We start from the raw sequence: 16,088 nt of genomic DNA on the forward strand, positions 1-16,088 counted from the left end.
GTGATTTTAGTTTCACTTTTGCAGGAGCTGAGAGCCGTTTGTGAGAGCCCCCCAGGGGTCTGAATCTGCTCCGGGGGTGGCAGGCAGGCTTGGTGCCGACATTCTTGTTGACACCAGGGTGGAACATGTTTTCGGCACCGGGTCAATTGTCGGTGCTGGGGGAACCAGTGCCGAGGAGAGCTTCCCGCTGCGGGAAGTCGGGTCCCTACTTTTGAGCCCTGTGTGAGTTGCTTGTGAAGTGCAGGGGCGGTCAGAGTTGCCTGCTCTCAGCGCTGACAGCACCAAGGGTACAGACCCTGTGGGAGATCCTTTACCCTCTTGAGCGTCTCTGAGAGGAGACATCAAGGCTTCTTGCCTCTTCATGTGAGAGGGTGAAGCCGGGCTCCCGGTTGGTTCTGACTTGGCACTCTCTTTCTGGCTCCTGACTGCTTTCTCAGAGGCTGCCTGGTGTGGGTCCATAGCCCCTTGGCTATCTCAGACCTTTCTGCCTCCTTCTCCCTCTCTTCCTTATACTGGGTCATTTTCTCTGTTGGTCACAGATGTGGCTGCCAGTCTCCATGGTTGGCAGTTCTGGAAGCTACGCAGGTGTGTGATCAAGCTGATTGCCTCTAAGCAGGAAAGACTCTTCTCTCCCTTCTGCCTAGGCTCAGTAAGGGCTGTGTGACCCCATTACAGAGACCAACTACTGAGAGGTGGAGCAGGCAGAGCAGTGGTTGGCCAGCGAATGGGGTGTGGTGACAGAATGGCATGGGAAGAAGGGATGTGGTAGAAAAGAGGGAGAGGTCTCTGAATGTGGGCAGAAGGGGGGGCTCTTCCAGATGAAGGGAGTGGCATGAAATTGACCTGTCCCCAAGAATGGGAGACGGGGACAAAGAGAATATCATGGAGTAGAACTGCATGGTGGTGAAGGTCCCTGGGGGATCTCTGTTATTAGGTGTCTGGACAGCACCTAGCACAATGGGGCCCTGATCCTGGCAGGGGCCCTTGGCCACCCCTGTGATACAAACAACAATTCCACTAGTGGTTGTGCTGGTAGCTGTGCCAGTGCAGGGGAAAGTCCCAAATCCTATAGCATTACCATTGTGTTCTCTGTACTCTGCTAGCAGCCAAAATGCTGGTGAACACAGACCCTGTGCCTGCACTATTGCTGCCATTGTTCCTACTTCCTGAGGGGCTGAGCCAGCAGGAACAACAAAGGCAAATGCCTGGCAAACAGGGCCTTCAGGGAGGAGTTTAGACTCTATCAGTGTCAGCAGGATGTGGGCCGGGCTTGGCGATCCCACCTTTTCTGATGGCCCGTATAAGCAAGCCTCATCCCAAACCACATAGGCCCTGATCCCACCAGTCCCTCCACAGGGACTTGCAGCATGTGCAAGGCCTGTGCAAGCCAGACTGGGACAACACAGGGCAATGATGGCTCCTTGAGAGGGCATGTGCGGTTGAGCCCTAGCTCTGCACTCAGTGGGAATGAATCTCCTGTTAGCTTTCTCACTTACAAGAGTCAAGGGTACCCAAAGGGAGGAGAAATGGACATGTATGTGCAGACAGGGGGGTGGATTCTCCATTGCCCCGTCCCTTGTGCAGTATTTACACCAGTGTCACTTGTCTCTACTATGTTTTGGACTCATGGTGCAATGAATGCATGAGGGGCAGGGCAGTGGAGAATCTCACAGATGGCCTTCAGCACAATGAGGTGCCATGCTCCCCTCCTTTGGCCTTTCCCCTGCTAGTGCTTGGTGGGAGGGACGTGGCATCTACGCTCCCATCAATACAGAATCCGGTCCCCCGCCACATTCCTTGTCCTGCTCAGCACTCCTTACCCCCCATCACGCATGTAAACTCAGCCAGTGCGGCAGGCGGGAGCACCTACAGAATCAGCGCATCCCCCAGCCCTTGGCATGACAGGAGCCCTCCCCTACCCCTTTGATAAGGGCAAATGCAAATAGCTCCTGTCAAGGTTCCTTCCCCACTCTGAACTCTAGGGTACAGATGTGGGGATCTGCATGAAAACCCCCCTAAGCTTATTTTTACCAGCATAGGTTAAAACTTCCCCAAGGTACAAACTATTTTACCTTTTGTCCCTGGACTTTATTGCTGCCACCACCAAGCATCTAACAAATATAACAGAGAAAGAACCTACTTGGAAACGTCTTTCCCCCCAAGCCCTACACCCCCTTTCCTAGGGAAGGCTTGATAAAAATCCTCACCAATTTGCATAGGTGGATCTTAAGAACAATGAAAAAGCAATTAGGTTCTTAAAAGAAGAATTTTAATTAAAGAAAAAGTAAAAGAATCACCTCTGTAAAATCAGGATGGTAAATACCTTACAGGGTAATCAGATTCAAAACATAGAGAATCCCTCTAGGCAAAACCTTAAGTTACAAAAAGACACACAAACAAGAATATACATTCCATTCAGCACAACTTATTTTATCAGCCATTTAAACAAAACAGAATCTAACACATCTAACCAGACTGCTTATTAACTCTTTACAGGAGTTCTGACCTGCATTCCTGCTCTGGTCCCAGCAAAAGCAACACAGACAGAGAGAGCCCTTTGTTTCCCGCCACCCCTCCAGCTTTGAAAGTATCTTGTCTCCTCATTGGTCCTTTTGGTCAGGTGCCAGTGAGGTTGTCTTAGCTTCTTAACCCTTTACAGGTGAAAGGGTTTTTCCTCTGGCCAGGAGGGATTTAAAGGTGTTTACCCTTCCCTTTATATTTATGACAGCTCCTCTCACTGAGTCTTTAGCTGAAGACACCTCAGTCACTGGAGCTGCTGGGGCAGTGCAGGAGGTAGCATCTACAAAGGAGAAAGATTGAGATGGGCAAGGCTGTTCTCAGAGGCAGTGAAAATACTCCCAGATTTCAAGGTATAGTAATTAGCAATTAGCAAGGCAGAGCAGGTGGTACATTGAAGGCCATCTAGCATGTCAGTCAGACATAGCATCGTGCAGCCATGCCCCCATCCCACCCAGCACTACCCCATCTTACTCCAGGAGGAGCCACACAGGTCAGGTATGTGAAAGTGTCTTACCTCTCTCCCCAGTCACTCTTTCAAACAGAGCCTGGAGTTTGGCTTTATACTCAGCAAAGGCTCCAGACTGGACACTGGCTCCCACCACCAGAGGCTGCAGCTTCATTAGCTTCTCTAAGGACCCCTTGATGAAGGGGTGCATGTCCATCACTTCCTGGTCTGATGCATAGAGATGCATCTTCTCCACTAGCTGCTCACTGGCCCCTCTTAGGATATAGATATTCAGGCCTGTCTGCAAAGGCCTGTACTTTAAGAATTTAGGTGTATTCTTATCACTTAGCTAGTTATAGAGGTATAAAAAAAGAATCAAAATCACAGTCTGCCTGTTTATGGGCCTTCTCTTACAGTGACAGTCTGAGGCCCTGTTCTTAGGCTAAGATCTTGGCTAAACAGCAGAAGCTGGGAACCGTATGGTCACATTCTTACATTCCAAACTAGTCACATTGAAATAAGGTGCTATTGGGCTGTTAGGCATTATCAGTACAGGATTGTATTCCTATCACCTCCAGAGAAAGGGAAGTGCCTAGAAGATGTAAAAGGAAACTTAGTTTGATAGCATCCTGTCTGGCAAGAACTCACTTATCAATAGCTGGGATGTGAAATCCTCATTTCTTTGTTGCTCTATCACTGTAGTCCCCATTCCCTATTGTTTGTCTGTATAATCTCTGTCTGATTCTGTGATTGTTTCTGTCTGCTGTATAATTAATTTTGTTGGGTGTAAACTAATTAAGGTGGTGGGATATAATTGGTTAAATAATCATGTTACAATATGTTAGGATTGGTTAGTTACATTTCAGTAAAATGATTGGTTAAGGTATAGCTAAGCAGAACTCAAGTTTTACTATATAGTCTGGAGTCAATCAGGAGGTAAGGGGCGGGGAGAGAATGGGAACAGGGAATTGGGGGGGGAAATTGGAATCATGTTTTGCTAAGGGGGGGGGAATGGGAACAGGGACACAGGTAAGGCTCTGTGGTGTCAGAGCTGGGAAGGGGGACACTGAGGAAGGAAACTGGAATCATGCTTGCTGGAATTTCACCCCAATAAACATCAAATTGTTTGCACCCTTTGGACTTCGGGTATTGTTGCTCTCTGTTCATGCGAGAAGGACCAGGGAAGTAAGTGGGTGAAGGAATAAGCCCATAACAGCCCCCATCCTTTTGAGCACGGCTTCCATCTGCTTCAGCTTCCCTCCAGGTCCTCGTTCCCCAGGTGGTGCTGCCTCTTCACCATCTCCAGCAGCTCCTTCTCCTTCTCTCGGATCAGCCGCACCATGTGCTCGACTCTCTTTTGGATCAGCTCCTTGGTTTCATTCCTCACCTGGTCCGTGTGGTCAGCTTTGTCCTTGAGGCTTTTACAGACATCTTCAAAGTGGGCCTTCTTCCTCGTCAGCTCTTTGTTCAGGCTCCCCAGCTCCTCCTGCCGCTGCTCAATTTCCATCTGGATGTTGCAGTAGAGTAGAGTTTTGTAGAGTTTTGAGTGCTCACTATCCAGGAGTGCGGAGGAACAGAAGAGAGACTTTAAACATCCTCTGCAGTAGATACTGCCGATGCAAACACAATACAGTTTAATTAGAATGTATCCCAAGAAGTCCCTTCTTCTCCACAACACACTGCATGGGCTACAGTTGGGGCTGGGAAAGGCCTTTGGTTGTAGCCACATCCTGAGCCTCGTGATTAGAGCCGGTTGGGAACTTTTCAATTAAACATTTTTTTTCAACCAAAAAAAAAAAACCAGTTAGTTCCAAGTGAAACCGTTTGCACACAGGACCGGTGTCGACGAATTTACTGACTCGAAAAAATGTCAAGGAATGTTTCAAAAGGGTTAGTTTCAACACTTTAAAACTGAAAAATTATGATTTTTCTGGTCCAAAATAATTCAGCTAATTATACAAAAAAGGGAGAGCTTTATAAAAAGAAGAAAAAGGTGAAAACCGAAACAAAATGTTTTGATTTACACAAACAGAAACCTTTTTTGATTTGGAAAAATCATTGCGATTTTGACTTTTTGTCCCGATTCAGGATGTGGAAAACATTTTGAATTCTCAAAATTTTTGCAGGATGGGAAAATGATTTCCCACTCAACTCTGTTGTGTTGAGGAGTGTGGGGGTAAGGGGGAGGGGGAAAGCGCAGGAGAGGAGAAATAAGATCTCCAAAGTTTCCCACAGGCAGCCAGATTTTTGGGGGGCTGATTCAAATATTTGGCCATTGGCATATCCCTAACAAAAGCATTCCCTGCTGGCACATAAAGAAAAAGGGTAGGGACATAATGGAATAACAGCTACATCCTGTGGTACTTCCCTTCCCATTCTGGAGAATTCCTTAGAGATTCTCTGGGACTGATCCTTCTCAGTTGATATTAATGGGAATAGTTGTGCTGAAATCAGTGGAGCCATGCTGATTTACGCCACCTGAGGATGAGGCCTCCTGTTTTTCAGGTAGTCCAGAAGAGGGAGTCTCCAAAGAGTAGATAAAATGGAGAAGAGCTGCAGCCGAGCACGGTCACCCAAAGGCTGGAATCTACAAGGTGATTCATTAGGAACTGTTTGTAGAAGTTGGCAATTCGCTCTTGATGAGAAATGGGATATGCCTGCTGCTCTGATTCCATTTCTTCTCCCACTCAACTGCTTGTAGGTACCAACTAAATTAACAGCCAAGGCACAGAAAGGAAGGACTTGCCCAAGGTCACACACAGCCTTTGGTAAAGCAGGGATTTGACACCCTCTCCGCAGTCTCCCAGACCCTAGCCCAGTCCCGTAAGCACTGGACCAGCCCTCCTTGCAAGGACATACTGGTGCAGCTGCAGGAATGGTACTAATGGTGTCAGCTGCAGCATACCCAGGGCCCAGTCACTACTTTCACCATGCAGGTTATGCTGAGCAGATTTCCATGCCTGAATCCCATCTGTCCTAATATCTTAGCACTGATTCAGCTGCACCGTTGCTGGCAGTTGTTGGTGCAGCTGCACCCAGTGAGTAAGCGAAACAGAGTATCCAGCATGTGTGTGCAACACATGCTTCTCTTTTGCAGTAATCTCACCGGGCCAGATTCAATCTCCGTTACAGTAGTATAAAGCCAAGTGTAAGCCATCAGTGACAATGAAGTCATTCTGCATTTATAATAGTGCAAACTGGATCCAATTCTGGCCCATTCTGAGTTTAAGACCATGGAGTTTAAGACCATGGAGTCTGGGATACAGACACCGAGGGCCTGAGTAATGGTTGCAAATCTGAGACAGGCACAGAAATGTGATGTGAGATTCTCTCTCCTCCTGCCCAGTCTTGTTTCTTTTCATGCCCATCACTTTTCAGTTTGATGGCATCCCAATTAATCCCACCCCAAAGCATGCTTTAAAAGGCAACCAAAGAAATAGGGCTGGGTAAACGGGAGGAATAATCAAACCATTGTCCTCTAAGAGACTGTAACCACAAGGCGACCATTTCAGCCCTCTTGTCCACTGTGTCTGCCAACTAGTCACCAGCTATTAAAGCAGAGGCTGGACTCTGTGTGCCCTGGACCAAGTTTGGAGGAGGACTCCAATCATCCTTTTGTGTTAAGAGATGGAGGAGAGCCACCTCTCCTGGCAGAAAGGAATCCCAGTCCAGGTAGGGCTGTGATGCTACCTCTCAGCACGAGCATACTGTCATGCCATGTGTGAGTCTCTCCGCCTCTGCACTAAGACCTGTTGGAGGGGCAGAGTTAGCATCAAACACCACATGACATAAGTTAGTCACTTAATGCACAGCTGAAAGGCGCTCAGAGACTATGGCCATGAGCTCAGCATACGAACTAATATGGAACAGATCCAGCAACAAGTGCAACAACAAGCATTTTACACTGGGGTGTGGATGGGTGGGAGATAGGGGTGGAGCTCCAGCCTTGGCAAAGCTGTAGTTACAAAAAGTTAGTCTCTGTTCTGTGTCAGCAGATTTGCAGAACTGGAGTGGGGGGCTCCTTTTTCCTATGCAGGGTGCTGGGTGTGTGACACCCCTCCCTGATCCAGTGCACGGAAGCCACTGCTAGCTGACATTGCCATGGTGGCATGGGGAAAAGAGCAAACTTGAGCTTACAATTTTTAAGCCTTGTGGGTTTTTTTAACCAAGTTGCAGACTGCGGGTTTTTTGCTTCATTCTAAATAGGTTGTTTTTTCCCTGGCTCTTCTGCTTTTTATACTTCAACCATATTCTTGCCCCTCTGTGACATTCCCCTGTGGTGTTATCTGGACCAGTGATATGTTAGGTCACTCCAATCCTTGACTCTGGGAGCCAGCCTTACCCTGCTCTGCTGTGAGAACCCCCACTCCTGGGCTGTTCACGCACAGCCTCTGGCATGTAAGATGCCGCTTGGATTATGCAACTGAATGACAGTAGCCAATATCTCCGGTCCCAGACACAACCCTAGGAACCTCCATTTTGCAGTGTCCAGCAGGCATAACTGGACACTGCAAGCTTATGTGAGTTTGTCAATTTAACAAAGAAATTGATATGTACACCAAGGAGAGTTTCTGACATGCTTCAAACCAAATGCACTGCCTCAGGTAGAAGAAACAAACAGATTTGTTTATTCTATATGTGGACTAAAAGGTGGATAGAAAGCTGGCTAGATCGTCAGGCTCAACAGGTAGTGATTAAGGGCTCCATGTCTAATTGGCAGCCGGTATCAAGTGGAGTGCCGCAAGGGTCGGTCCTGGGGCCGGTTTTGTTCAATATCTTCGTTAATGATCTGGAGGATGGCATGGACTGCACCCTCAGCAAGTCTGCAGATGACACTAAACTGGGAGGAGTGGTAGATACGCTGGAGGGTAGGGATAGGATACAGAGGGCCCTAGACAAATTAGAGGATTGGGCCAAAAGAAATCTGATGAGGTTCAACAAGGACAAGTGCAGAGGACAGAAGAATCCCATGCACTGCTAACGACTAGGGACCGAGTGGCTAGGCAGCATTTCTGCAGAAAAGGACCTAGGGGTTACAGTGGACGAGAAGCTGGATATGAGTCAACAGTGTGCCCTTCTTCCCAAGAAGGCCAATGGCATTTTGGGCTGTATAAGATGGGGCATTGCCAGAAGATCGAGGGACGTGATCGTTCCCCTCTATTCGACACTGGTGAGGCCTCATCTGGAGTACTGTGTCCAGTTTTGGGCCTCACACTACAAGAAGGATGTGGAAAAATTGGAGAGAGTCCAGCGGAGGGCAACAAAATGATTAGGGGGCTGGAGCACATGACTTATGAGGAGGGGCTGAAGGAACTGGGATTGTTTAGAATATGTTTGATATGATTGCTATCTATAAATATATCAGAGAGATAAATACCATGGAGGGAGAAGAATTATTTAAGTTCAGTACCAATGTGGACACAAGAACAAATGGATATAAACTGGCCATCAGGAAGTTTAGACTGGAAATTAGACGAAGGTTTCTAACCATCAGAGGAGTGAAGTTCTGGAACAGCCTTCCAAGGGAAGCAGTGGGGGCAAGAGACATATCTGGCTTCAAGACAAATCTTCAAGACAAAGATAAGTTTATGAAGAATATGATATGATGGGATAGCCTAATTTTGGCAATTAATTCATCTTCCACTACTAATGGTAGATATACCCAATGGCCTTTGATGGGATGTTAGATGGGGTGGAATCTGAGTTACAACAAAGAATTCTTTCCTGGGTGTCTGGCTGGTGAGTCTTGCCTACATGCTCAGGGTTTAGCTGATTGCCATAGTTGGGGTCAGGAAGGAATTTTCCCCCAGGGCAGATTGGAAGAGGCTTTTTCGCCTTCCTCTGTAGCGTAGGGCATGGGTTACTTGCTGGAGGATTCTCTGCACCTTCAAGTCTTTAAACTACGATTTGAGGACTTCAATAGCTCAGACATAAGTTAGGGGTTTGTTACAGGAGTGGGTGGGTGAGATTCTGTGGCCTGCGTTGCACAGGTCGTCAGACTAGATGATCATAATGGTCCCTTCTGACCTTAAAGTCTATGATTCTATGTTTAGTCTGCAGAAAAGAAAAATGAGGAGGGATTTGATAGCTGCTTTCAACTACCTGAAGGGGGGTTCCTAAGAGGATGGATCTAGACTGTTCTCAGTGGTAGCAGATGATAGAACAAGGAGCAATGGTCTCAAGTTGCAGTGTGGGAGGTTTAGGTTGGATGATAGGAAAAAACTTTTTCACTAGGAGGGTGGTGAAGCACTGGAATGTGTTACCTAGGGAGGTGGTGAAATCTCTTTCCTTAGAAGTTTTTAAGGTCAGACTTGACAAAGTCCTAGCTGGGATGATTTAATTGGGGCTTGGTCCTGCTGTGAGCAGGGGGTTGGACTAGATGATCTCCTGAGGTCCCTTCCAACCCTGATATTCAATGATTCTATGATTTATTAACTATATAGATTTTAAGTGATTATAAGTCAAAACATAACACATCAGATTTCATAGAATAACAGAGTTTTGCTTGACCAAAACTACATTTGGTCAAGCAAAATGAATTCTAAGCTGATCTTATCACTTTCAGTGCCCTTACAAACTTACATGCTTCTCACCACACGCTGGCTGGTTGCCCTTCAGCCAGGCTCTCCCCTTTGATCAGCGCTTCAGTCACTTGGTGGTGTTGTCTGGAGATGGAGGTGGAAGAGAAAGGAAGATCATGGCAAATGTCTCTCCCTTTTATCATGTTGTTTCTTCCCTCTTGGCTTTGTATCTGTCCCCCTCCCCACTTCAGAGTCAGGTGAGCATTACCTAATCGCAGTCCCAAACTGACCAAAGGAAGGGGGGTGACTCACTGGAGAGTCCAACAGATCCTTTTGTTGCTGCCTAGGCCAGCGTCCTTTGTTCCTGTGAGGCTGGGCTGGGTTTGTCCCATACATGCCCTGATGAGGTGTGAACTGCCCCTCTGCTCTTGGACAGTTTTTGCCTCGGCTTATTTTAAGCCATGAAGACACATTTTCAGCCTCATAACTATATACATGAAATTATAACCCGTAACATTACTGTAACAACAACAACGCTCAGTGCATCATGAGCCTTCCGAAGACACCCGACACAACAAACTTTGCATTAGATACCACACAATCATTTTACAAGGATGAACATGGGGGTCCTGGGTGTTCTCCTAAGGTACAAAGCATCACACACACACCTCCATTCTCTAACCTCTCCCTCACTTCTGCCTGCCAGCCAATGGACTGCAATGCTTGTTTTAAAAAGTGAGCAAAGGCACATGAATGGTCATCCCATTCACTTAAAAAAAAAAAAAAAAAGCGTGAATTTCACTGATTGATTTGGCCTAGCTATTTAAGCAGCAACATTTTTGTTTCTGTTGGATTTGTTCAGGTGCTTTGGGAGTCTATGATGTTGCTACCTTAAGCAAACTGCAGCCCCTCCAGTGCTGGGACTATTAGCCCCAGTGGGATGGGTGGCTGTGTAAAACTGATCAATGAAATTGTTTTTAATTGTTCACTTTATTAATATAACTTCATAAGCAAAGTTTTATGAATGAAACAACATTCATTCATAAAACTGGTCACCCCAATAACTGGCTAATTGAGTTTCACTTTCAATCTAATTGCTGCTTAAATCGCTGAAACTTGCACTGTTACAACATTGTAACTTCTGCTCACTGTCTGTCATACATTATACTTGTCTATATTGTAACTTCTGTTCACTGTTTGCCATTCCTTACACTTGTTCATACTGTAACTCAAACTCCATTTTAACTTGCCCCACACTCCATTTTAAAATGCTCACTCCATTTTGTAAAAGCTTGCTGCAACCTTCATTTTTGCAAAACCCTGCTGTAATCTTATTAAATTAATTCAGATGTGTGAATGAGGTATGTTTGGATGATGGAATCAACCTCCAGCCCCAGCCTGTCCTGATGAAATAAAGTGGTGTAAACACCCAACGGCTGAAGATGCAGACAACTGTTCTAACAAAGTAAGAGGAGTCCACCCTCAAAAGAAAAGAACGAAAGTACAATTGAAGAAACAAAAAAGCCAGGTCCTAGGCTGAAAGTCATGTCTGCAATTGACGGGTGATCAATCACACCGAACCCAGAGGGAGCGTGACACAGCAAGACCTATAGACTCTGGACTCAAACTAAAGCCTACAAAAAGGATGGGTGAGATGGAAGACTTTGGAGGGTAATATTCTGCTGCCATGATGCTGATGGCTGTTGCACCATCCAGTTTGGAGTACTGTGTGGGAGACCAAAGCAGGTCTCCCCCAGAAATACTCTCCAAAAAAGGTGGGGGATGGAGTTGTCTCATGCAGGAATCCCCCCACCCCTTCTGTATAGCTGGCAGGTTGGCTTCCTGGGAAACAAATGGCATGCTATCACCTAAACACAAGCGAAAGATAAAATACCTGCATTGAGAGCGGATGCACAGCCAGCTCCTACCACGGCTCTGAGGACGGTCTAATTGAGTGTTTCTCAAATGTGGCCACTATGGCCGCATGCGGCCACCAGCTTTTTTGCAGCCATTATAGTGTCTTGGGCAGAGACGGGGTGTGTGTGTGCGCCGGGAGAGAGAAAGCAGCACCTTGGTGTTTGCTGGCACTGCCAGCAGGGATTGGCACCCTGCACTGCTCAGCTTCTAGGCAGCGCCTTTGGAGACACAGGGGGCCAGAGTGTCAGACAAGGCCATCCCTAGCTATCTTGGTGCCCTGCGCAGCCCCAGGCCTCCGCGGGCGGGAGTGGGGGGGAGGGCGAGGGCTGGCCCCAGGCCTCCGCGGACGGGAGCGGGGGAAGGGGGGCAAGGGCTGGCCCCAGGCCTCCGCAGTCGGGAGTGGGGGGGGCCGAGGGTTAGCCCTAGGCCTCCGCGGGCGGGAGCGGGTGAGGGCTGGCCCCAGGCCTCCGCGGGCGGGAGCAGGTGGGGTGCGAGGACTGGCCCCTGGCCTCCGCGGGCGGGAGCGGGGGGTGGGGCGAGGGCTGGCCCCAGGCCTCCGCGGGCGGGAGCGGGGGAAGGGGGGGCGAGGGCTGGCCCCAGGCCTCCGCGGGCGGGAGCGGGGGAAGGGGGGGCGAGGGCTGGCCCCAGGCCTCCGCGGGCGGGAGCGGGGGAAGGGGGGGCGAGGGCTGGCCCCAGGCCTCCGCGGGCGGGAGCGGGGGAAGGGGGGGCGAGGGCTGGCCCCAGGCCTCCGCGGGCGGGAGCGGGGGAAGGGGGGGCGAGGGCTGGCCCCAGGCCTCCGCGGGCGGGAGCGGGGGAAGGGGGGGCGAGGGCTGGCCCCAGGCCTCCGCGGGCGGGAGCGGGGGAAGGGGGGGCGAGGGCTGGCCCCAGGCCTCCGCGGGCGGGAGCGGGGGAAGGGGGGGCGAGGGCTGGCCCCAGGCCTCCGCGGGCGGGAGCGGGGGAAGGGGGGGCGAGGGCTGGCCCCAGGCCTCCGCGGGCGGGAGCGGGGGAAGGGGGGGCGAGGGCTGGCCCCAGGCCTCCGCGGGCGGGAGCGGGGGAAGGGGGGGCGAGGGCTGGCCCCAGGCCTCCGCGGGCGGGAGCGGGGGAAGGGGGGGCGAGGGCTGGCCCCAGGCCTCCGCGGGCGGGAGCGGGGGAAGGGGGGGCGAGGGCTGGCCCCAGGCCTCCGCGGGCGGGAGCGGGGGAAGGGGGGGCGAGGGCTGGCCCCAGGCCTCCGCGGGCGGGAGCGGGGGAAGGGGGGGCGAGGGCTGGCCCCAGGCCTCCGCGGGCGGGAGCGGGGGAAGGGGGGGCGAGGGCTGGCCCCAGGCCTCCGCGGGCGGGAGCGGGGGAGGGGGGGGCGAGGGCTGGCCCCAGGCCTCCGCGGGCGGGAGCGGGGGAGGGCTGGCCCCAGGCCTCCGCGGGCGGGAGCGGGCGAGGGCTGGCCCCAGGCCTCCGCGGGCGGGAGCGGGCGAGGGCTGGCCCCAGGCCTCCGCGGGCGGGAGCGGGCGAGGGCTGGCCCCAGGCCTCCGCGGGTGGGAGCAGGTGGGATGCGAGGACTGGCCCCTGGCCTCCGCGGGCGGGAGCGGGGGAGCGGGAGGGGGGGGCCAGGGCTGGCCCCAGGCCTCCGCGGGCGGGAGCGGGGGAGGAGGGGGGGGGAGGGCAGGCCCCAGGCCTCCGCGGGCGGGAGCGGGGGAGGAGGGGGGGGAGGGCAGGCCCCAGGCCTCCGCGGGCTGGAGCGGGGGGGGGGGGGGCGAGGGCTGGCCCCAGGCCCCCGCGGGCGAGGGCTGGCCCCAGGCCCCCGCGGGCGAGGGCTGGCCCCAGGCCCCCGCGGGCGAGGGCTGGCCCCAGGCCCCCGCGGGCGAGGGCTGGCCCCAGGCCCCCGCGGGCGAGGGCTGGCCCCAGGCCCCCGCGGGCGAGGGCTGGCCCCAGGCCCCCGCGGGCGAGGGCTGGCCCCAGGCCCCCGCGGGCGAGGGCTGGCCCCAGGCCCCCGCGGGCGAGGGCGGGCTGGGGGGGCGAGGGCTGGCCGCAGGCCTCCGCGGGCGGGAGCGGGCGAGGGCTGGCCCCAGGCCCCCGCTGGTGAGGGCTGGCCCCAGGCTTCCGTGGGCTGGAGCTGGGGGGGTGAGGCAAGGGCTGGCCCCAGGCCTCCGCGGGCGGGAGCGGGATCAGGGGAAGGGGGGGGAGGGCTGGCCCCAGGCCTCTGGGGTCAGGAGTGGGGGGGGCTGAGGGCTGGCCCCAGGCCTCCGCGGGCGGGAGCGGGGGAAGGGGGGTGAGGGCTGGCCCCAGGCCTGGGGCCGAGGGCTAGCCCCAGGCCTCCGCGGGCGGGAACGGGGGAGGGGGGGCGAGGGCTGGCCCCAGGCCTCCGCGGGCGGGAGCGGGGGCGAGGGCTGGCCCCAGGCCTCCGCGGGCGGGAACGGGGGAGGGGGGGCGAGGGCTGGCCCCAGGCCTCCGCGGGCGGGAGCGGGGGCGAGGGCTGGCCCCAGGCCTCCGCGGGCGGGAGCGGGGGCGAGGGCTGGCCCCAGGCCTCCGCGGGCGGGAGCGGGGGCGAGGGCTGGCCCCAGGCCTCCGCGGGCGGGAGCGGGGGGGGGCGAGGGCAGGTCCCAGGCCTCCGCGGGCGGGAGCGAGGGGGGACGAGGGCAGGTCCCAGGCCTCCGCGGGCGGGAGCGGGAGGGGGGGGGGCGAGGGCTGGCCCCAGGCCCCCGCGGGCGAGGGCTGGCCCCAGGCCCCCGCGGGCGAGGGCTGGCCCCAGGCCCCCGCGGGCGAGGGCTGGCCCCAGGCCCCCGCGGGCGAGGGCGGGCTGGGGGGGCGAGGGCTGGCCCCAGGCCTCCGCGGGCGGGAGCGGGGTAAGGGGGGCAAGGGGTGGCCCCAGGCCTCCGCAGTCGGGAGTGGGGGGGCCGAGGGCTGGCCCCAGGCCTCCGCAGGCGGGAGCGGGGGAGGGGGGGCGAGGGCTGGCCCCAGGCCTCCGCGGGCGGGAGCGGGGGAAGGGGGGCGAGGGCTGGCCCCAGGCCTCCGCGGGCGGGAGCGGGGGAAGGGGGGCGAGGGCTGGCCCCAGGCCTCCGCGGGCGGGAGCGGGGGTGGGGGGGACGAGGGCTGGCCCAGGCCTCCGCGGGCGGGGCGGGGCGGGGCGGGGAGGGGCGAGGGCTGGCCCCAGGCCTCCGCGGGCGGGGCGAGGGTTGGCCCCAGGCCTCCGCGGGCGGGAGCGGGGGTGGGGGGGCGAGGGCTGGCCCCAGGCCTCCGTGGGGTATGAGGGCTGGCCCCTTCTTGTGGGAAGTGGAGTGACCCTGCCCCAGCCTGCTCCGCTCCCAGGGTTCCCAGGCTTGCGGGGAGAGGGGAACCACCCCCCCAGCACTCGCCGGCGGTGCAGCTGGGAGCCAGGGGAGCTGGGGCCGGATCACTCTACTTCCCGCAGGAAGTGGCCAGCTTCCACACTCCATGGTGGCACCCAGGGGAGCGGGGAATCGCCCCCCAGCACTCGCCGGCGGCGCGGCTGGGAGCCAAGGGAGCGCAGCAGGCTGGGGCTTGGTCGCTCTACTTACCACGGGGTGAGCGCAGGGTCGGACCTGCCTGCAATCTTGAGGGGAGTAGGGGCGGGGCCCTGGGGAGGAGCTGGAGCAGCATGCCCCGGAGCAGCATGCCCCAAACCAGCAGCTGGAGCATGTAGGAGGCCAGGCTGGTGCCCGGGATGCCAACGTGTTCAATGTGAAGGAGGCTCGTCCCTAATGGAGCCAGAATGGTACCAGCTGCTGGGTGCAGTGAGGTCTGCAAGGCCATGATGTGCCCCCTGCCCATCCTCTCCACGCCTTTGCCAGGCAGCCCCAGGTGTAGCAATGAGAACGGATCGCTGTGCCCTATCAGGGTCTGCCCCCCCTGCCCCCAAGTCGGGGGAGCACGGGGCAGGGATTGAGAGACTGGGGGAACGGGGCAATTGAGAGACGGGGCTGGGAAGAGCATGGGGCAGTCCGAGGGGGTGGGACGATTGCTGGGGGCAGGGGAGGAGAAATCAGCTGGGGGGGTAGGAAATCCTGGAGCAGTCCCTGCTTCCCATTATTCTCCTCATCCTGTCCCTGTCCATTACAGACCCTGACCCCCATTCTGCCCCACCTCAGTCTCTGCACCCCCCTCTCCCTCTGCACCCCAGGCTCTCTCCCTGAAAAGCTAGCGTAAGGGGGCATTGAAGCAGCTGGCTACAGCCGCTGCCACCCCCCACCCTCGGTCCCTCTCCCCGTGGCTGTTCCCCATTGGGCCAACCCAGCACGGGGAGCAGCAGGAGTGGAGGTCATGGGCCTCTGCCCAATGCTGCTCTGCCGACTGACCATGGGCAAGAGACACAGTGGAGCGATCCCTGCAGCTCAGCTGGCAGCAAGACGCAGTTGAGAGCAGGTGTGGCAGGGGCATCACATGAGATGGCTGGCAGCCCTGCAGGGGGACGTGCCCCGGGGCACCAGGCGAAGTGGCCTTGCCTCCACAACGAGAGCTCATGCAGCAGCTGAGACAATCCCACCATCCACCCGGGGATGCCAGGAGTCTGCATTTGCTCGGTGTCCTGCTGCGCTCAATCACTGGAACCTCCGTCCCATGTGCTGTGCACTGCCCGTATTAAGGCAACCCCCCCCCCCCATAGCCCCACCCATATGCTGGATCCCTGGCCCCATGCCATGGAAGGGTGTCACAGGGTGCACCGTTCTCCACTTGTC

The 16,088-nt window shown here is 55.5% G+C and overlaps 1 long non-coding RNA gene across 1 annotated transcript; it reads right to left on the reverse strand.

Annotated features, from left to right (window-relative positions):
* Nucleotides 1-2,474: 2,474 nt before the first annotated feature.
* LOC141994461 (uncharacterized) lies at nucleotides 2,475-11,519 on the reverse strand. Its single transcript, XR_012641131.1, has 3 exons — nucleotides 11,381-11,519; nucleotides 9,548-9,630; nucleotides 2,475-2,800 (listed from the first exon to the last, which is right to left on the reverse strand). It is a non-coding gene; the product is annotated as an uncharacterized LOC141994461 (long non-coding RNA).
* Between the last annotated feature and the right edge of the window lie 4,569 nt (nucleotides 11,520-16,088).

The sequence above is a fragment of the Natator depressus genome, chromosome 10 (genome assembly GCF_965152275.1).
Source record: "Natator depressus isolate rNatDep1 chromosome 10, rNatDep2.hap1, whole genome shotgun sequence".
Lineage (NCBI taxonomy): Eukaryota > Metazoa > Chordata > Testudines > Cheloniidae > Natator > Natator depressus.